Raw genomic sequence first — 21918 nt, 5'->3', positions numbered from 1 at the left:
CGTAAAGGTGTTTTATATTTATTTTTAAAGTAATCAGTAGAAAAAGTACTTAGAATTCAATCTAATTTTATTTAAACTCGTACCGCCAACACTAGCATACGACGAGCCCCCACCGGTACAGGGATACCGCTAACCGGTATACCACTAATCCTAAGCTAACTAAGTCTACGGCTCCACACCTGCCATCCCCGAGTCATGCCCGCACGAGAACTAATTACAAGACCATCAAACAACCCAGCGCCCACCCCAGTCCAAGTCCGTAGCCACTCTGGTATGAAGACAACCAGCACTAAGCGTAGATGAAGCCGAGCAAAAGACTGACCCAACCAGGTTCCTCATCTAACTAAATATAGAATCACTACTACCCGGTGTGAACACTGTCCCGCAAAACCTCTACCACAGTAGAAAACTAACAAAAACCAAAACAAATATAAACTACAGGTGACATAATAGCAGAGAGTAGGTGACCAATATGTCTACCTCTCGCATCTACATGCCTGGCCGTCGACCCTATGAACCTCCTTTGCCAAGTGCCTTCCAAGAGCGTAATAGTGAGGAGGACCTGTACCTGCTGCCTGTCCCCCAAAAAACAAAATCCATAAACAAAAGAAATACATAGAGGTGGTGACAGACCGAAATGGTCAGTAGGGCCTATCTCCCACCCCTGGTGCCTTGCCCCCGCCAGCCATGCCCAAAACCAAACCAAAGAAACCAAAGAAACCCCACAAAGCCCAGCATGCAAGATCCAAACAAGTCCAACCAGGTGGTCGCAACCCACTATCCGCACAGGTGGCCATCAGCCAACCGGTCCGTCGGGGAGCTTTACAGCACTTACCAGCTTCACCCCACCGCCCAAGCTGGACTGGAAACACTTAATTAGACCTCGTCCAGCCTGACAGAGGCCTGACCGGTGCTCGCAGGTGCCTCTCCCTCCCAATCAGCCCCCCCCAAACCCCACACACCAGACGCCACCGAGCCCATCCAGCCCCCCCAGCCCCTCAGGCAGATCAACCATCTGATAGCCATAGGACAACATATATCTAGCCCCATCAGGCAGCCACTGGTCTTGGCCACACGAACAGAGCCCCAACCCTCAACACCGTACAGCTGAGGGGGGCCTACCAGCCACAGCCGGGAGCTACAAAAAAGGCAGCACCAATACCCGAAGGCATCGGTACCAGCCACACCATCCAAGTCAGCCAAACCGAAGTCCAACCGAGTCGGGAAAGAGTACGCAGAGCCAGTCAAAGCCAGCCCCACAGGTCCGGCAAATGCACAGACCAAACATTGGGCAAGAGGTACTCCCAACTAATGCGACAAGAAGGGAGGGGCAAGGGAAACAGAAGCAGTCACACAGAAGGTAGGCCCCACTTGCAATGGTTGAACTCACTAACTACAAACCACAACTGAACTAACCTAACACACAAACGATGCGAGTGTCTGGCAGCCAATCGTCCCACACCACCTCAGGTAGTCATAGACAACCACACCAGGGGGCAGAGTCTTTCAAGGTTAAAGCGATCCCCACCAAGGCAGAGAGGCGACACCTGACTGAACCACCCTAAATGCTACAAGGACAAAAACTCCAAGGGAACTGTAATAAACAACATTGTAGGATTTCCAACCATAGAAACATGTAGTAATGAGGAGGGGAGGGGCCGGCGAGGCCGCATCCCCAGTAGATTGATGAGACCGATACGAGGCATGGACACTTGGGAAGGTCATCAGTCTAACACAAGGGCGTTTTGTATCGCGAGAACTAAGGACTCTGTTAAAATCCAACCAAAGACATGAGCTGGCCCAAAGAATGACATGGGTGATCCCCCCAAACACAATGTTCAATCCCCCCAATCGAATGCGAAACCTGCCAGTAGACGATAGACAGAAAGCCATAGACATTTTACAGCAAGGGGTTCGTAAGCGACCGTGATGAATAGCTCGAAGTGCCAGCATCTTGAGATAGCCAGCAGGCAACCAAACGAGAAGCAACCAAGTAATCTGCCACGTAACACCTAACAGACCTCAAGGCCAAAGACTCCAGGAACTACGGAGCGAACTGAGATATCTCCCCCAGAATCCAAGGCATCAAGGCCCACTATGAGTGCGAAAGAATCGCTAGGGGCGAAGCGACGGCAAGGATGCGGAAAAGTACTTAGAAGTCAATCTAATTTTATTTCAACTCATACCGTCAACACTGGCATACGACGAGCCCCCACCTGCACAGGGATACCACTAACCAGTATACCACTAATCCTCAGCTAACTAAGTCTATGGCCCCATACCTGCCATCCCCAAGCTATGCCAACACGAAAACTAATTACAAGACCATCAAACAACCCAGCGCCCACCCAGGTTCAAGTCCTTAGCCCCTCTGGTATGAAGCCAACCAGCACTAAGCGTAGCCGAAGCCGAGCAAAAGACTGACCCAACCAGGTTCCTCATCCAACAAATAAAATCACTACTATCCGGTCTTAACACAGTCCCGTAAAACCTCCACCACAGTAGAAAACCAACAAATACCAAAATATAAACTACAGGCAATACAATGGCAGAGAGGAGGCGACCAACATGTCCACCTCTCGCATCCGCATGCCAGGCTGTCGACCCTATGAACCCAGTTTGCCAAGTGCCTCCGAAGAGCGTAATGGTGAGGAGGACCTGTACCCTCTGCCTGTCCCCCAAAACAAAACACATAAACAAAAGAAAGATATAGAGGTGGTAACAGACCTAAAATGGCCAGTGGGACCTATCTCCCACCCGTGGTGCCTTGCTCCCGTCAGCCATGCCCAAAACCAAAACAAAGAAACCAAACAAACCCCACAAAACCCAGCATGTAAGACCCAAACAAGTCCAACCAGGTGGTCACAACTCACTATCCGCACAGGTGGCCATCAACCATCTGGGTCGTCGAAGAGCTTGGCAGCACTCAGCAGCTTCACCCAACAGCCCCATCAGGCCGGAAACACTTAATTAGACCTCGTCCAACCTGACGCATGCTCGACCGGTGCTCGTAGGTGCCTCTCCCCCCCGAATCAGCCCCCCTCAAGCCCCACATACCAGGCGCTACAGAGGCCATCCAGCCCACTCAGCCCCTCAGATAGATCAACCATCTGACAGCCACAGAACAGCTATACCTAACCCCATCAGGCAGCCAAGGGTCTTAGTCACGCCAACAGAGCCACAACTCTTGACTCCATATAGCCAAGGGGAGCCCACCAGCTGAAGTCGGGAGCCACAGAGGAGGCAGCACCAATACCCGAAGGTACCAGCACCAGCCACACCATCCAACCCAGCCGAACCGAAGTCCAACTTAGTCGGGAAAAGGTAAGTAGAGCCAGCCAAAGCCAGCTCCACAGGTCCGGCAACAGGCATGGATCGAACGACGGGCAAGAGGTATCCCCAACTGATGCAACAAGGAGGAGGAGGGCGAGCGAATAGCAGCAGACAAACAGAAGGTAGGCCCTACTTGTAATAGGTGAAGCCATCAACCACAGACCACAACTGAACCACCCAAACGCACAGACAACATGAGTGTCTGGCAGCCAATCATCCTACACTATCCCAGGTAGCAAGAGAAAGCCACACCAGGGGGTGAGATTCTTCAGGGTCAATGCTGTACCCACTGTAGCGAGGAGAAGACACCTGGCTGAACCACAGTATATGCTGCAAGGACAAAACTTCTAATGGAACGGTGATAAACAACATCGTAGGATTTCAAGCGTATAAAGATGTAGTAACGAGGAGGGGGGGGGCCGGCAAGGTCCCCTCTCCAGTGGATTGATGTGGCTGGTTGGACGCATTGATACATGAGAAGGTCATCGGTCTAATACCAGGGCGTATTGTATCGAGTGAACTAAGGACTCCGTTAAAACCCAACCAAAGACATGAGCTGTTCCAAAGAATGACATGGGTGATCCTTACAAGCACAATGTTCAATCCCCACAATCGAACGCGAAACCTGCCAGCAGACAATAGACAGGAAGCCTTAGACATTTTACCGAAAGGGGCTCGTAAGCGACCGTAATGAATAGTTCGAAGTGCTAGCATCTTGAGATAGCCAGCAGGCAACCAAACGAGAAGCAAACAAGTAATCCGCCACGTAACACGTAACTGACCCCAAGACCAAAGACCCCAGGAACTACTGAGCGAATGCAGATATCTCCCCCAGAATCCAAGGCATCAAGGGACACCATGAGTGCGAAAGAATCGCTCGCGGTGAAGTGACAGCAATGACGAGGAAAAGTACTTAGAATTCAATCTAATTTTATTTATACTAGTACCGCCGACACTGGCATATGACCAGTATCCCTCTCGCCCCATAAAACAAACTATCTAAAATACACTACCGCGGACCATTCCACCTCGCAACCACTCCCCCCAAATATAAATCCAAAAATCACTACCCAAGTGGGCTCACGGGCACTCGCAGCAACTAGTGCTACCCCGGATTAACGCGTCTTTCCACCTCGCTTCCCAGCCACCGTCTCATACCCTCACCCCTATCCGCTTGCAACACAATCTGTCCCACGTACTCTACAAAGGAAACATACAGTCTATCCCAACATCCCTCCGTCCTCTTATAATGTAGTCCAAGTATCCCGCGGCCAGAATCATCCCACAAAACGAACAACGCTCCTCTTTTAACAACCCTTTTGTTTTAGCCCACCGCAAAACCACCAACGTCCGAGTCGCGAGGTCCAGCTCATCCCATTGCTGGTGCCGAGAATACCAAAACCGATCGTGACACATACGTAAACATCAGGGCTTTTTTTCAAAGTGTTCGGTGAAGGTGACTCGTTTCTGGGTGGCCGTCGCTAAAATTGCAGTCCCACAGCAGGGACAGTCGCAGTATCGTTGGTCGGGCAAGAAAAACCATTTCTTCGGCATGGTTACCAATTCCGGTAGACCGCATCCACTGCCATCGTGTTTTTTCTCGCACCGGGTGCAGGTCTTGGGATCCTCCACCCTTGCCAACTGACCATTTCTTTCCACCATCAGTGTGCCGTCAAAGGGGTTACCTGCCACTACCAACTCCCCATCCACCGTCTCAACATGTCGGGGAATCCCTGTGCCTAACCACCTGTGACTTACCCACCAGGACTTCCACCGCAATATCGCTGAATCCTTATACAAGTCCTCATCAGCAGGGCGTCCTATAGCGTAGCGAGGGCACTCAGTCCAGTGGTGTCTGTCACCCTTCCCTTCACAGCTGTCATGTCCGACCAAACCTGTCCCGCTGCGAATTCTCAGTAAAACATAGGAGTCTATTCGGGTGAGCCCTCGACGATGTCAACGCGCCTTAGGTTCGTGAGCATAGTACCCATGCCCCTCCCTGTCATGCCATGAACCCCACTCTGCTTTCCGCAATTCTCGGGCCAATGCCGCATGGCCGATCCCAAAGCTAACTCCTTCCCAAAGCGGAGGGCGCAATGGACGACCCATGCAGGCCTTAGCCTTTTGGTCCACCGTCTCATTGCCGCTAATGCCTATGTGTCCCGGAACCCAGCTGATGTTGACATGGCTAAACGCATTAAACAATGGCGCCATAACTTCCTACATTTCAGCCGAATTACCTTCCGAAAACATTCCGTCTACCAGGGTGAGGGCAGGAACGCAGTCCAGAAACACGTGGATCGGGTGCCTCTTGGCCATCCCTCAGGCATATCAGAGTACACAGACAACTGCAAATGGCTCGCATTCAACAATGCTCCACGACTGGGGAACTGAGTACCCGTCAACACAGGTCAGGGCCCCTTTCTCAAATACCGCCCATGCCACACCAGCCCCTTCAGTGGTCTTAGACCCGTCCTTGTATATGACCACATCCGAGGACTTGCACAGATCTGTGTACAGTGAACGGTAGCGTGCAGCCATTACCATCTTGCCTTTTCCGATCATAATTGTGGGGTGGCAGCTGAGTTCTTTGTCCGAGTTCTGTCGGTGTGCCACCATCCCCTCCTGTTTCCAACCGAGCCGTATCTCACCGAAACACGGGTGTCGATCACAGTACTGGTAGTTAATAAATCGGCTGTAGCATCTCCTCTGCAGATACCTTCCTTGGATGGTAACAGGTGGTGTTCCGAACTCAGCCAGCAGTATATTGTTTGCCAGCTTCATAGGGGTCCGGAAGACCAATCGAAGGCAGTCGTTGACGTGGACCTGATTCTGTTTCACATACGACCCATGGTCGGTTACAAACTCAAGCCCGTAATACATGGTCGGAAGGTAGGCTGCCTGCACCAAGCGGTAAGTCTCCCATGCCCCAAGCCCTCCAACACTCCCAAACCTCCTCCCCAACGTCAAAATCCTACTCCTAACACCCAACCCCCTTTCCCACCAATACTTTACATGAGAAGAAAAATTAAGAAATACATTAAACCTATAACCAAGAACCCGCAAATCCTCAGAAGGTAAAACCATTTCTCCTAACAACTCCATTCCTCCCCACGCCCTGTCCCCAAACCTGATCCACTGGGCTTGAGAGCACTAAACCCCATCCCCCTAGCCCTTGCTATGCGATCGCAGTCTGCAAAAATTTCTCCCGCATGGTACTGGGCAGCGTTGCAAGAATCTGCAGCCACTATGATGACCCCGTCATCAACGTCTGAGATCACCAATTGTCGGACCCCGGGGGAGTAACGCATTCGCGGTGTGAATATATCTGCCACATAGGCCCCGAAGAGAAACGGAGAGAGAGGCGAGCCCTGAGGCACCCTTTTACTGACATAGTAGGTCGTAGAGACGCATCCATTAAACTGGAAGCGAATTGACCGACAGGAGATCCACTTTCGCACCCACTGATACAGGTTTGACGGACACCCCCGGGAGACCAGGAAGTCTGACAGGAGGTCAACATCAATGTTATCGAATCCTCCTTCCACGTCCATGGACAAAATCAGTCGTTTATAGCCCTCATTATGCGGTAGGAATTCAAAGACTACCGCCATGGCGTCGTGAACTCCCCTCTTCCGGCGAGAACCAAACTGTGTCTCCCCCAGATCAAGACACAGGGCCAGCCTCAGCAGGACCACGCGTTCTGCAACCTTTGCAGGTGTCGGGAGGAGGTGTATCATTCTCCACGATTTGACAACATCATATCTGGGTTTGTCAATCTTCGGTATGAGCACTACTTCTGCCCGATGCCCATCCTAAATATCGTGACTTAACCCATAGTCAACTAAACATCTCAGAGTTGTTGTATCACTTCGCTTCCAGAATCGTATAAAAGGATACCTGATATCATCCTCACCTGGACCCATGTTCGTAGGGGACCTAGCAAGGGCTATTTGCATTTCCTGAGCACTGTCCATATCAATCGTGCAGTCCTTCCAAGGGGCAGGATCGCCAGGGGATAGCTGTTGTGCAACCAGGTCGCTGATGTCAGAATGTGTCATGGCGTAGGACCCATCTGGTCTGGCCATGGAGGGAAGCGTTCACTTGGCTTCCAATTTTCGTGCTAGCCGAAGGATGTCCAGGTCCTGGCTCTCCGCTATCTTGGTCCTAATGTGTTCGAACCTGGCCCTCAACAGGCAAGCCCGGTAAACACTCCTGATCAGTTTGTAGTCCTCCGTCCACTCCGCCTAGCGCTTGGAGTATCGTTGTAGCCGAGCCACATCTAACCTCATCGTTTCCAGCTCCGGTGTCCACCACTTGCACCGACCTCTACCAATGGAGGCCCGTGGGAGCGCGTCCACCACACGCCTCACCCCTTCCCATAACTTCTCATCTCCCACCTCCTTAAGGGCATCCAGCTGCTTCCCAACTTTTTCCCATACTGCTTTCTTCCCACCCGGCCTCCGACGCATAATGTTGTCAGGAAGGTCCACCTTCAGCTTCAAGTCTTGAGCACTATGCTCACAGCCAGCAGTGTCAATGTATCGATGTCCGACATAAGGCGCCCTATGCAGGCAAAGGTCGATTCTGGAAATATCTCGAAAGGTTGGTACTGTCGGTGGTACCATATTCATATCCCGAGCCGGAGCCACGAACCACTGTTTTAGCCACCGTCCTCCTGTATTGTTATGGTCCGCATTGGGGTCCCAGTCTTGATGTCTGGCATTGAAATCTCCAAACACGATGTCAGGTTCCCTGAGCTCATCCAACCATCGGAGAAACTGGTCTTTGGTATAGCCAGGTCGGAAGTAAACTCCAGCGAGTGCCTTCTTTGTCCCTTTCTCCCAATACCCAATCTGAGCACTGCCTTCCCCATGCCCCACCACCTCAAACAGCCCACAAATGTGGGACCGAACAAATACCTCAACGCCTGACCCTTTAACAAAGGAAAACAAATCCCTTCCATCAACATCCACTGGTACATGTTGTCCCTCTTGATCAACAGGAGGTTCAATAATGAAAAACAAATCAACAAAGAAAAACAAATCAAATGCCAGCGCCCGATTCCGTCTACTCCTACCCACGTTTAATGCCATTGCCGTAATAAGCATTAAAAGGCAGCTTCGACTGATCCACTCATGCTACAAGGGCCAGAGGCATAGGCGGAGCTGGTATCCGGATCTCGGGCAACCCAACTCGTTTCCTCATCACGGGTCTTGGTGGTGGTACCAGCCTTAGTTTTTAGGATCCCACATGCCGGGGAGGGGGAAGCCCGTTCCAGTTCCTTACCTCTAGCCTTTTCCAACTTACGGCGGGGAGTCTCCTCCTCCTCATCGCTGCTGATTTTGACCAGCCTGGGTGTCGGGGACCTCCCACAGCTGCGGCTTCTCTTTCTTCTTTTCCTTTCTGCCCTCTTACCCTTCTGTTCTGGTTTTTCGATAGGTTCCTCGGTGGGCCTTGTCGATGTGGCTGTTCCTTGTCCAGCAGGCGAGGAAGGTGGAGTTGGGGATGACTATTTAATACCTGGGCATCGTTCGTCTCCTGTGAAGTGGTCCATCCGATCACACAACCAACACTGTCCCCTGATATGTCCACAGGCCTGACCCACCCCTCTGGAACAAGCCAGCTTGCTGCACATGTACTCCTGAGAGAAGTGTTCTCCGAAGCAGAATCGGCACCGATGGGGGCGGCCACATGTCGCCTCGAAGTGGCCAGTTTCCAGTCACCTACCACATACCTTAAGGGGGCGATGCTCTTCAAATACTCTGACATTGCAGGCTCCTCCTCGCAACCAAATCTTTCCCTCTGCCAGTCTTTCCTTGATGGCCTCATTATTCTCCACCACGAAGCGGATACCGCAACTTGCAGCATTGGCCTGCCTCATGGCATATATGGACCCCATAATATCAGGCTGGGAAACAGTGACTACACCAGTGTGGGATTGCTCCAGATCAGTGCGAAGGCCATCAAAGGCCGTGCTTCCAGTCCATCCTTCCACCCTCCAAATCGATCCTCGTCCTGTGTCAGCAAGCAGAACACCAGAAACAAAGACCTTCACCTTTTCCAGATTTCTCTGGAATTCAAATTCCGGGAGTGACAATTCCCAAAGCAGATCGAGCCTGGCCTTGTCCAACCTGTTGCCTAGCTCTATCACGGAGTGTGCCGCCAAAGTCAGGAAGATGCATCCAATCTCCGGCCAGACATGCCCTGCGCGAATATAAGGAGCATTTCCCCGAATCTTTCCCTGATTGGAAAATGTCACCTTAATCCGATTTCGGATTGCTTCAATATCAACACCTTCTGGCAGGGCAACCTTCTTTCGAGTGGCGAAGCGCATGGTGATCTGCCTCCCTCTAGCATTCAGGGTTGGGGATGAGCGCGGTGGTGGTGGTACCGACTTCAATAGGTCTGGAGGTCCCATTGGTACCTGTCGGTATTCCTGTCGTGTCTGAGCTGCGACTACCTTGACGCTGGCCAGGGCTGCTGGCCCGGATTGAGCCGCCGTGGTAATGGGTATCGCATCCTTCGGAGCCGATCCCTGTTTATCAGCCTTCCCCTGTGTCTTGGCCGGGGTCGCCGACTCCCTTTCGTCACCAGATTCTCTGGCATCCTTTCTCCTCCTTCTAGCAGCACCACTCAGGTGTTTGCCACGTTTTCTTCGTTCTTTCTTTTTATCTTCCTCCTCCCCCTCCTCCTCTTCCCAGTGAACAGACTTGCCTTCACCTCTGCGGACTACTCGCAAGACTACTCGCCCTTCACTGGAGGAGCTGCCGCTGCTGCTGGACTGGTGGGATGAGGCCGCTGATGTGGGCCTGGCAGGACAAACCCATTCCCATGGGCCAGCGGGAGGTTTGGGCATGTATGCCATTCGTTTTACTACCTCCGTAAAAGAGGCTTTAGCAGTAGGAGCCTCTGTAGAGGCTTCCTTTCTCTCAGGAGTAGGAGATGGCGTAGTCGGCTCCGAAGAAACAACGGAGGTGCTGCGAGGTACAGCAGGGGGTGGGCGGCAGCGGGGGGACAACTTTATCTGAAGGGCTTCAATCTCCTCCCCTTGTCTGTCAACAATGTTGGTCAGTGCTTTTACTGCCCGTTCCAAGACATGAACTCGACTCCAGTAGTTTATCCCGTTCCTCAGACCTTAATCGTCAAAGGTAGGGCCACTGTTCATCCAAGTTCGTACGTCCTGTACTGTGTCGTCTTCAATCAACCTGGACTCTGAGGAGAGGAGAGGCTGAGTATTGCCAGACCGAAAGTCCTCCAGGCCTTCCAACATGGACCCAATTACACTACCTGAGTGGGGTCCAGGAGAGGGGGTCCTACGAGCATCTAGCATCTCACAGACACCTGCCATAATCGAGTCCACCTGGGCCACTATAGTGTCGGCGTCATCAGGTTTGGTCTCTGGGAGCTGGACTTCCAGTGGGGTTGAATCGCCACTGAGGGCTTCTGAGGGACCTTCCAGTTGGCCTCCGGGGGGTGACAACCATCGTCCAATAATAGGCGCAGGTGATAACCCCATAGCTGGTGAATGGGCGTGTATGCTGTCGCCCAAACCAGTCGCTTCCGAGTTGTGTCCATCATCCAGTTCCATAGGGGTGTCGCTGGCCAGCACCTCAGAGATGGGTAGGACATCCTCAGTCATTAGCGGGGATGGAGAAGCAGGTGTGGCCTCGATTGACGATGGGAGTACCACAGGCGGAGGGATGGGCAGGCTCCCCTGGTGAATGCCTAGGGGTAGGCCGGGAAGAGCGGGGACAATCTGTTTCTTCTGTCCCTCATCGACATTGATAGCGCTCAAAAATTGGGGTCCAAGGAGAGGAGCAGCAGATTGCTTGGCGGGAGATGCCGACCGTGTCCGGTGGCATGTTCCAGAGGCAGGAGGGTTGTAATCCTTGTCATCAGGGTCGTCCAGTTTGAACTTCGGGGTTTCATAAAGAGCCCTTTCTCCTGAAGACATTCCTGCCAGAAAGGAGGGAGTCGAGGAACCGGTCCCGGTGTTGTGGGCCTGGCAGAGGAAGCTGGGCATCTTGCTTTGGACAGTCCTAGCGAGGGGAGGAGTAGTGGACCAAGAGCTGGCCTCAACCGTGGTGGCAGCCGAGTTGTCCTTGGCGAGGGGGAAGGAGGATTCAGGGACTATAGCCTGAGAATTTTTAGGAGGGGAAGGTGCAGGGGCTGGAGAATATTCCAAGCCATGGTCCGAGTTGAACCGAACGAAGAGCCCTGTGGTAGTGTCCTTGTTCTAGCCACATGTGGCTGAACAGCCTCTCCCGATCAGGAAACCTCTCACCAAAACCACCACTTCTTTCATCGTGGCAACGGTCGCGTCAGCAACCGTTTGCTGGACCAAATCATCAAACTGCAGGTTCACCGCATTCTGACACCCGTGACAGTGGTGGAACTGTAAGAAATTAAAGTTTCCTTTGGGTGTAACATATGACCGTGTAGTTGTGGGGATGAGGCCACGGTCAGCCTTGCTAACAGGTGCAAGAGACAAGGCTGCACGGGCTGTGTCAAGCGAGGAGGAAGGGTTGGAGTCGAACCGAACAGGGGACGACATCCTCGAAGGGGGGGGAGAATCCGTGGAGGAGCAGGCTGTCGAAGACGCCATCCTCACCCAAACTATACTCAGTGATTACCGGGACCAGGCCACGGATATCTCACACTGAATTATCTTCTAAGCGAGAACAACTCCTAACCGACCGCCCGAAATGAAAAACACAAACAAGTAATAGTAGATGAAGTATTTATCGCGAGCGAAATAAGATAAAGTATTGGGTGTGCTCACTTCCGATACGGAGTGCAAGAAGTAGGAAAAGTACTTAGAAGTCAATCTAATTTTATTTAAACTCGTACCGCCAACACTGGCATATGACGAGCCCCCACTGGCACAGGGATACCACTAACCAGTATACCACTAATCCTAAGCTAACTAAGTCTGTGGCCCCGCACCTGCCATCCTCGAGTCATGCCCGCATGAGAACTAATTACAAGACCATCAAACAACCCAGCACCCTCTCTGGTCCACGTCCGTAGCCCCTCTGGTATGAAGCCAACCAGCACCAAGCATAGCCGAAGCAGAGCCAGAGACCAACCCAACCAGATTCCTCGTCCAACAAATATAAAATCACTACCACTCGGTCCAAACACCGTCCCGCAAAACCTCCTCCACAGTAGAAAACCAATAAAAACACCCACAAACTAATACTACAGGCGACACAATGGCAGAGAGGAGGTGACCAACATGTCCACCTCTCGCATCCGCATGCCCGGCCATCGACCCTATGAACCCACTTTGCCAAGTGCCGCCGAAGAGCGTAATGGTGAGGAGGACCTGTACCTGCTGCTTGTCCCCCAAAACAAACAAAATCCATAAACAAAAGAAATACATAGAGGTGGTGACAGACCTAAAATGGCCAGTGGGGCCTATCTCCCACCCATGGTGCCTTGCCCCCGCCAGCCATGCCCATTGCCAAACCAAAGAAACCAAACAAACCCCACAAAACCCAGCACGCAAGACCCAAACAAGTCCAACCAGGTGGTCGCAACCCATTATCCGCACAGGTGGCCATCAACCATCCGGGTCATCGAGGAGTTTTACAGCACACAGCAGCTTCACCTAACAGCCACATCAGGCCGGAAACACATAATTAGACATCGCCCAACCTGACGCATGCCTGACCAGTGCTCGCAGGTGCCTCTCCCCCCCCAATCAGCCTCCCCCAAGCCCCACATACCGGGCGCCACAGAGCCCATCCAGCTCCTCCGGCCCCTCAGACAGATCAACCATCCAACAGCCACAGGACAGCAATACCTAACCCCATCAGGCAGCCACTGGTCTTGGCTACACCAACAGAGCCACAACCCCCGACTCCATATAGATGAGGGGGGCCCACCAGCCACAGCTGGGAGCCACAAAGGAGGCGGCACTAACACCCGAAGGCATCAGCACCTGCCACACCATCCAACCCAGCCAAACCGAAGTTCAACCGAGCCGGGAAAGAGTAAGCAGAGCCAGCCGAAGCCAGCTCCGCAGGTCCGGCAACAGGCACGGACCGAACAACGGGTAAGAGGCAACCCCAACCAACGCGACAAGAAGGGGGAGGGCAAACGAAGAGAAGCTGACAAATGGAAGGTAGGCCCCACTTGTAATGGGTCAAGCCGCCAACCACAGACCACAACCGAACCATCCAAATGCACAGACAATGCGAGTGCCTGGCAGCCAATGGTCCCATACCGCACCAGGCGGCAAGAAAAACCACACCAGGGGGTAAGAGTTTTCAGGGTCAAAGCCATCCCCACAGCTGCGAGGAGGAGACGCCTGACTGAATCACCATAAATGCTGCAAGGGCAAAGCTCCAAGGGAACAGCGATAAACAACATCGTAGGATTCCGACTGTAGAAACGTAACGTAGCAAGGCAGGGAGGGGCCAGCGAGGCCCCCTCCCTTGAGGAAGTGATGCAGCCGGGACGACGTGTTGATACTTGGGAAGGTCATCAGTCTAACCGAACGGCGTTTTGTATTGCGAGAACTAAGAACTCCGTTAAAACCCAACAAGAGACATGAGCTGGTCCAAAGAACGACACGGGTGATCCCCCCAAACACTATATTCAATCCCCCCAATCGAACACGAAATCTGTGAGTAGACGATAGACAGGAAGCTGTAGACATTGTACCGAAAGGGGCTCGTATGCGACCGTGATGAAGTGCCCGAAGTGCTAGTATCGTGAGATAACCAACCCAACGAAACGAGACACAAACAAGTTGTCCACCATGCAACACCTAACAGACCTCAACACCAAAGACCCCAGGAACTACTGAGCGAACTCAGATATCTCCCCCAGAATCCAAGGCATCAAGGCCCATCATGATGGCGAAAGAAACGCTCGAGGTGAAGCGACGGCAAGGCCGAGCAAAAGTACTTAGAACAAAGCATGAAGAACCCATCCTACTCGACCATAGCGGCCCCCTTATATAGTGTTCTTCCTGTCCCTAGTCATGTGACCCAAAGTGGTCACATGTGGGAAATCAAATCATAACAAACTAATCATGTGACCAAAATTGTCACATGCTCAAAACCTATAACCTCATAACGAGGTCATGTGTAAAACTTATAAACCAATCATAACACAATAAACAGGTCATATGACTCGACTGAGTTATATGCGTGAAACCCATGACCTCATAAAGAGGTCATGTGCGAAGTATAAATCATATGCGCAAGGCATACCCGCAAGGCACACTCGCAAGGCACATTCACCAGGTGCACGTCCCATGACTCATATTTGAGCCAAGTACGAAAGCATTACAAATCCTATACATAACAAATTATATAACTCAAATGAGTCATATGTATAAAACAATAAGATACCTGTGAATCATAACCATGTGTCATGTGAAAACCTTTTTCATGCCAAGCCACATTCGTGACATTAGCTCATCTCCTCTTAAGCCTGAGTCCCATCTGGCTTTTTCTCCCAGTTTCAATAGTTCCCGTCCTGCCGAGTGCATGGTCCTTCTCAGCTTGTAGAACCTTTCGTCTGCAGTGCTCCATCTGACCCTTACCGATTCTAGGGTAAGATTCGCCATCTTGATCATGTGCCGCTGATTATCATTCAGCTGTCTTAACTCCGCAATCATTTTGTCGTTTGCCGAAATTGTGGCCTGGGCCCGGTCAAGTTGTTCTCGGAGTCCCTGGATTTGCCTGTGTAGACTTCTGACCTCTGGTTCAGTGTCTGCTGAGGAGCTTTGGGCCCCTCCCTCCCTGGACCGCGTTCTCACCGCCCATGCCTTTCTGGCATCCTCTCCTTCCAACTGTTTCTTGCTTCCATCCTTCTGTGGGTAGAATTCCGCAGAGATTTTCTGTGCTCTGTACATACTGCACCCATTTCTGAACCATTGTTGCCAATGCTTCAGGACGTAGTCCATGCCTGAACCACTTTTTCGACATTCCCTCGGGAACCATCCCGAGCCTTCTTTGTCACTAAAATGTATTTGGCAATCATCATCATGGCATACCGTCCATTACATGGCATTATGCTGTGCTTGTTTTTTGCTCTCTCTGAGTTCTTCGTCAGTTGGACCCCTGCACGAGTATTCGGAGCTGGTCGGTGTGGTTTAGCAGAGATTATCGCCCCAGCCCTCGTGTTGTTGCAATGGCGTGGGAGCCTTTCTCTCGCCTTTGGCTTAGTTGAACATGATCCTTACCAGGGCTGGGCTTGCCTGGGTATCGCTAGTGGAAGCTTGCGAGGGCATCTTTTGCGTGTTCAAAGTTGTATGCGAAATACCAAGTTTTATCGTGTTCAGGTGAATATCCTGTCCACTTGGCATGATATTGGAGGTGACCGTGGAAGAAGCGAGAATCAACTATTTTGTCTAGCTCATATTCTGATTCTCTGTCGAGTTCAATAGGAGGAGGAGGAATAAGTGTTTGTGAGGGAAACTTGTTGTCATTGTGTAATTCAAGGAGTGAGATGTGGAATGTGTTGTGTATTCACATCAAGGATGGAAGGTCGAGTTTACAAGCTCGGCTGCCCACTCTTTCCAGTATCCTGAATGGTCTGATTTTCTTGTAATCCAATTTCTTTGATAGTCACATCATATGAATATTGCGATGTATTAACCATACTATATCTCCACGTTGTATGTTTGGATCTGGTCTTCAATGCTTATCGTATTGTTCTCTTTGTCATTGTTGTGCTTGACTCATTTCATATTGTAATGTCTTGTGTAGTTTTCCCATATCTGTTTTGTCCAGTATTATACCATTAATTGTCTGATATGTGGTCTGACTTTGTGGACATTGTCCGTAATTTGCGAAGAAGAGTGTCGTGCCGATCATTTCTTGCTTTCCCTTGTTGTATGTGAATTCGGCCATTGCTAACAGTTTGTACCAATCATCTTATTGATAATGGATATAGGCTCGTAAATATTGTTCAAGTATCACATTTACCCATTCTGTTTGTCCATCCGTTTGCAGGGGGAACACTGTGCTCATTCTGTTTTGCATTCACAATTCTCCGGTTACTTTCTTCCATAGTCCCAATGTGAATAGTGTTCCTCGATTGGTAATGATATTCTTTGAGAGGCTATGAAGTTGGAAGACATCTCGGAAGAATGTCGTTATAAAATCCCTTGGGTCGATATCTTTTCTGACTGGAATGAAATGACTCATTTTGGTCAGGCGATCCACCATGACCAGGATGCTATCACAATTTTCCAATGCCAGTAGGTCTGTGATGAAATCCATGGTAATTGTTTTCCATGGTCGTTTGGGAACTTCATTTGATTTCAGTAATTCATATGGTGCGTATTTTGCCCTTTTTATCGTTTGGCAGATGTCGCAGTTTTTGACATATCATTTGACATCTTTGTGTAGTCCTGGCCAATAGAATACCCTCATGATGAATTCTGTGGTTTTAGCTATACCTCCGTATCCTGCCATTCGGATATCATGGTGTTGTCAAATGATGTCTGTCCTTATCTCTTCTTCTTCTGGAATCCATTGTCTTTCGTCGTACTACATGTTTCCATCCTTCCATTGGCATAAACCCTGAGCAATTCCTTTCATCTTCTTTTTTCCTTCCTTTAATGCTTCTCTTATTGACTAAATTCTTTTGTCTTTTTCGTTTGCCTTCTCAATTTCTCTTTCCTCAGTTGATCTGAATTGGATAACCTCCATGGCCTCGAAGTAGGTTTTGGGTAATAGTGTTCATGTTTTTTATTTGATTATTTTGTCTTCCTTCGTTTGTGGTTTGTTGCTTGCAATCCTTATGAGAGCAGCTGACTTTCCACTCTCTTTGCCTGGTCGATATTCGATTTTGAAGTTGTATTTGCTAAGATGTTCCATCCACCTTATACAGTGGTCATTCAGTTCTTTCGTAGTCATGAATGGGCCCAGATTCTTATGGTTGGTTAAAACTCGGACTGGATAGTCGTTGTTCAAAACGTATCTCCTCCATTCCTTTAATGCTTGAACTATTCCTAATAGTTCTTTGTTCGCAATGTCGTAGTTGCACTCCGCGGGGGTCATTGTTTTGGATAGGTAAGACACTGGCCGCCATTTTCCATTGTCACATTGTTGTGATAGTATGACTGAGTACACATATTTTAAGGCATCCGTTTCGATCATTGTCCTTCGGTTTGTGTCGAAATGAACCAGTATGGGTGTCGATATTAGATGCGTTCATATTGCATCATATGCTTTGTGTTCTGTTTCTCTCCATTCCCATTTCTTGTCTTTCTTTGTTAGGTTATAGAGTGGTTTTGCAAGCCTGCTAAATCCCTCTATGAACCTTCGATAAAAGTTGCCGAATTCCATGAAGCATTGAACATCTGTTTTGTTGTTTGTTTTGGCCCAATCCCATATTGCTGCTGTTTTGATAGTGTTGATCTTGACCCCGATTCAATTGATGATAAATCCGAGGTATTCCGTTTCTTCTTTATGGAATTCGCATTTTGTTGATTTGATCTTCATTCCTGATCCTTGTATTGCGGCCATGATATTGCTGATATCCATCTGGTACTGTTGCATATTTTCTGAATAGATGAGTACATCGTCCAAGTATACGATGCAACATATGTCGAGGTACTTATTGAGTACCTTGTTGATCCATCTCTGGAATGAAGCCAGTGGATTGGTTAGCCCGAAGGGCATAACCAAGTATTCGAACATTCCGTATCTTGAGGCGAATGTAGTCTTCCATTCGTCTCTTACCTTGATGCGTATGTTGTGGTATGCATCCTTGATATCGAGTTTGGTGAAGTATTTTGCTGACCGCAGTCTATCCAGTGCTTCTCCAATCAAGGGTAGTGGATATTGATCTTACTTGGTAACCGAATTGAGAACTCTGTAGTCCACACAGAGTCTCATTTTTCCATCTTTCTTTTTGACGAATAGTATTGGGGATCCTCCTGATGCGAAGGAGTCTCTGATCCATTCTTGCTCTAGGTTTGCTGGATGTACTTCCTAAGTTCTTCGAGCTCTGCTTCTCCTGGTGGGTATAACTTCTTGTAGTGAAGTTCTTTTGTTTTTCCTGTTTTCGCATCTTCGTTCACCTGAATTTCGTGATCGATTCCTGGTCTTCGAGGTGGTAGCTCAGTAGCTTCCTCTTCTGGGAAGAGGTTTTTGAATTGATGATATTGGTTTGGAATCAATTGTTTCTATCCCTTTTTACTTTGGTATTTCTTGTCTTGGATAGCTAGTTCCGTACTGATGTTGATTTTTGCAAGGACTACAGTTTCGTCTTCATATGTCCATTTGAGAATTCCTGTTGTATCTCCTCTTTGATTGTACCGTCCAAAGGCTTGTACTGTTATCTCTTTGATCCCAATTCTTTTTGTTGTATTGGGCTGGTTTTGGTCCATGCTTCCAAACCCCTTGTCTCCTCTTGTGGTTTCTTCCAGTTGATCTACCTCATGCAGATCTTCTTGGTTGATTTTTTGAATGATCAACTTTGCGATTCGATCGCATTTTTTGGACTTTGTAGTCCTTTTGAGCCAGGTTGGCCAGGACCACTTTGATTTCACTGGTGTAGTCGATGTCGATCACCCTTGCCCTGGTCATAAGTCGATGTGTGACTGCTAGACCACTGTGGGGTGCTATTCATCCAGATCTGCCTTCTGGTAATCCGATAGCTATTCCTGTTGCTATTATTGCCTACCCATTGGCAGGTATCTTGATTTCTTCGTTGGCACACAGGTCATGTCCTGTTGCCTCTTTGAAACCCTTAGTAGGCACTTTACCCTCTTGGTCCAGTCTTTGTATCCGGACTCTCTTATCTTGCCGCATCTTAGCGAACTTTGCATGCAAAGTTTCTTCTTTTGCTTCTCATATCGGTGTCGAGTAGACCACAGGCAAACTGTGGAGACATCGTGCCACACATAGTTCGCTTGTAAAGGTCATCTTATTCTCGTTGGAATCAATTGTCGGATTATGTTTTTGCAACCATGGCATCCCAAGGACTATCTCATAGTTCTTGATATCTGCTACCTGAAAGGTTGCCATTTCCCTATAGCTGTCAATGTCCATAGATACTGTCGCCGTATAGGTTATAGGACCCATTGCGCTTAGCTTTCCATCCGCTAGGCAGACTTGTCTCGCTTTCTTCGCTTCTTTCGTGTGGAGGCCGTATTTGTCGCAGATTTCCTTGTGGATGAAATCTTCGGTAGCCCCGGAGTCGAGCATTACATATATTGTTGTTTCTTCATCTTCTTCGTTGTATATCTTCGTCTTGATCATCACATGATCTCCATCTCTTTCTCCTCTTTGCGTGTATAGTGCCGTGTAGTAGTTTGCTAACTTGATGGGTTTTCCAGGTCCCCATCTTGGGTCTCCCAGACCACAGTTTACTGGGGATTCTCGTCGTTTTCCACCGGTGAATCTTCTGCAATTATTTCTCAAATATTGCTCCTCTTTTGATTCTGGAAGCAATTATTTCAAGCAGCTCTGGTGTCTTGGTATCCATTGACGGGTCAGCTTCTACATTTTCATATCCGATGTTCTACTTTTCTGCACCTTAAACAGAGTTTCCCGTTCATTCTTCTGGCATATTCTTCCTTAGACAGGCACAGAGCAGGTCCAGCCCTTGATTTGTCCAACTCCATTAGCTCGCCTGGTGGTAATACTCAACTTTCTCTTCGAACTGGTTGCAGTTTGAAGGTTCCGTCCACATTCCTGGATGATTGGAACACCCTGTGTGCTATTGTCATGAATTTGGTTGGGCATGAAAGAGGCTTTCACGTGACACATGGTTATGAGTCACAGGTATGTTATTGTTTTACACCTATGACTCATTCGGGTCATATGATTTGTTATATGTGAGATTTGTAATGCTTTCACGCTTGGCTCAAATATGAGTCATGGGACGTGCGCCAGGTGAGTATGCCTTGCGAGGGTACCTTGCAGGCAAGCCTTGCACATATGATTTATGTTTCGCACATGACCTCATTATGAGGTCATGGATTTCGCGCATATAACTCAGTCGAGTCATATGACTTGTTTATTGCGTTATGAATGGTTTATGAGTTTTTGTACATGACCTCACTATAAGGTTATAGGTTTTGAGCATGGGATCACTTTGGTCACATGACTAGTTTGTTATGATTTGGTTTCGCACATGTGACCACTTTAAGTTACATGACTATAGGTGGGAAGAATACTATATAAGGAGGCCAATGCGGCCGAGGAAGATAGGTTCTTCGCGCTTTATTCTAAGTACTTTTCATACTTATTACTTTAACGAATATAAAACACCTTTACAATCTTTATCTTTATTGCAACATTATCATTACGCCAAGGAATGTTCTTCCCGAAGACCAGTTAGAGAAAGCTTACCATAGGCGTTTCCAATAGATGACGAAGGTCTTATACTATCATTAATGTAGGCAGAGGCCTAGAGCTATCGTAAGACGAAGAAAGAAGAAGACAGGAAAGAGAAGTATCGTTCCCCATCGCCAAGTACTAACTGTCCAAAGGGGGATCATTACATTACAAAGTGTCATCTAGTACGACACTAAACGATACAAGACGGCATCCTTCAATCCAGACAGGAAAGGAGATATTGACATCGACGACCAAAACCTTAACCTAGGAGGATTCAGCGACGCCCTAGATCACGTCTCAGCAGAACCCTCGAGAGCAGCAAGCCCAGTAATCCCAGAGAAAGGATCACCAGTCGATAGCTCTCCTGCATGAACTCCACGACCCGAGAGAATATCAGGATCAGCAGTACCTGGGCCACTGGCCCCAGCCGCTCCGGCACCAGGAACTAGCATACTTGTAATGACTGAAAATCAGTTTCAGGCATTTCTCACAGCAACACGAAACCCAGGACAAGGAAACGTCCAATGACCGAAAGCAAAGGAGCCCGATATATAAGAATGAGCCAAAGACAAGTTACGAATATTCTTAGCGCAACGTGAAGGATATTTTGCTGTTAAGAGATATGGAGATCACCATGAAGAGATCAAGATTCCATACGTGGAATCTCTACTCAGAGGACTCGCAGGGCAATGGATCATGCCTTTCCAAGATGGAAGGAAGCTGAGGGAATGGGTCACATATGAAGAGTTCAAGGCGATACTCTTTGAACAATTCAGAGATCCCAATGCCAAAAAAACAGCAAGACCAAAGCTAGAAAAACTCCAACATGGAAAACAAACATTCTCGGCATACTGGAATGAATGTTGACTATTGGAATACAAAGCTGAGTTTGATGATCCTACTCTCTACATCATCCTCCTGAGAAACTGCAGCGAGAGACTCTGAGAGGCATGGGGAATCTCTGACCTGCACTATACAACAGCAGAACGATTTGCAAGATGGGTGATCAATAAGGAAAGCAAACTAAACATGGTTCAAAGCAACTCAGAGAACACTATAGCCCACAGGGTGGTCCAATCATCCAGGAATGTAGACGGAACGTTCAAACCGCAAGCAGCTCAAGGAGAAAGTCGAGTATTACCACCAGGCGAACCAATGGAGTTAGACAAATCAAGAACAGGACCTGCTCTGAACCTGTCTAAAGAAGAATACGCTAGAAGAAGCGGCGCCTGGAAGCGTATCGCAGCGTCCTGATTATGTGTCT

This window comes from Tuber melanosporum, assembly GCF_000151645.1.
Source record: "Tuber melanosporum whole genome shotgun sequence assembly, scaffold_101, strain Mel28".
Classification (NCBI taxonomy): domain Eukaryota; kingdom Fungi; phylum Ascomycota; class Pezizomycetes; order Pezizales; family Tuberaceae; genus Tuber; species Tuber melanosporum.
This window is presented reverse-complemented; position numbering follows the sequence as displayed.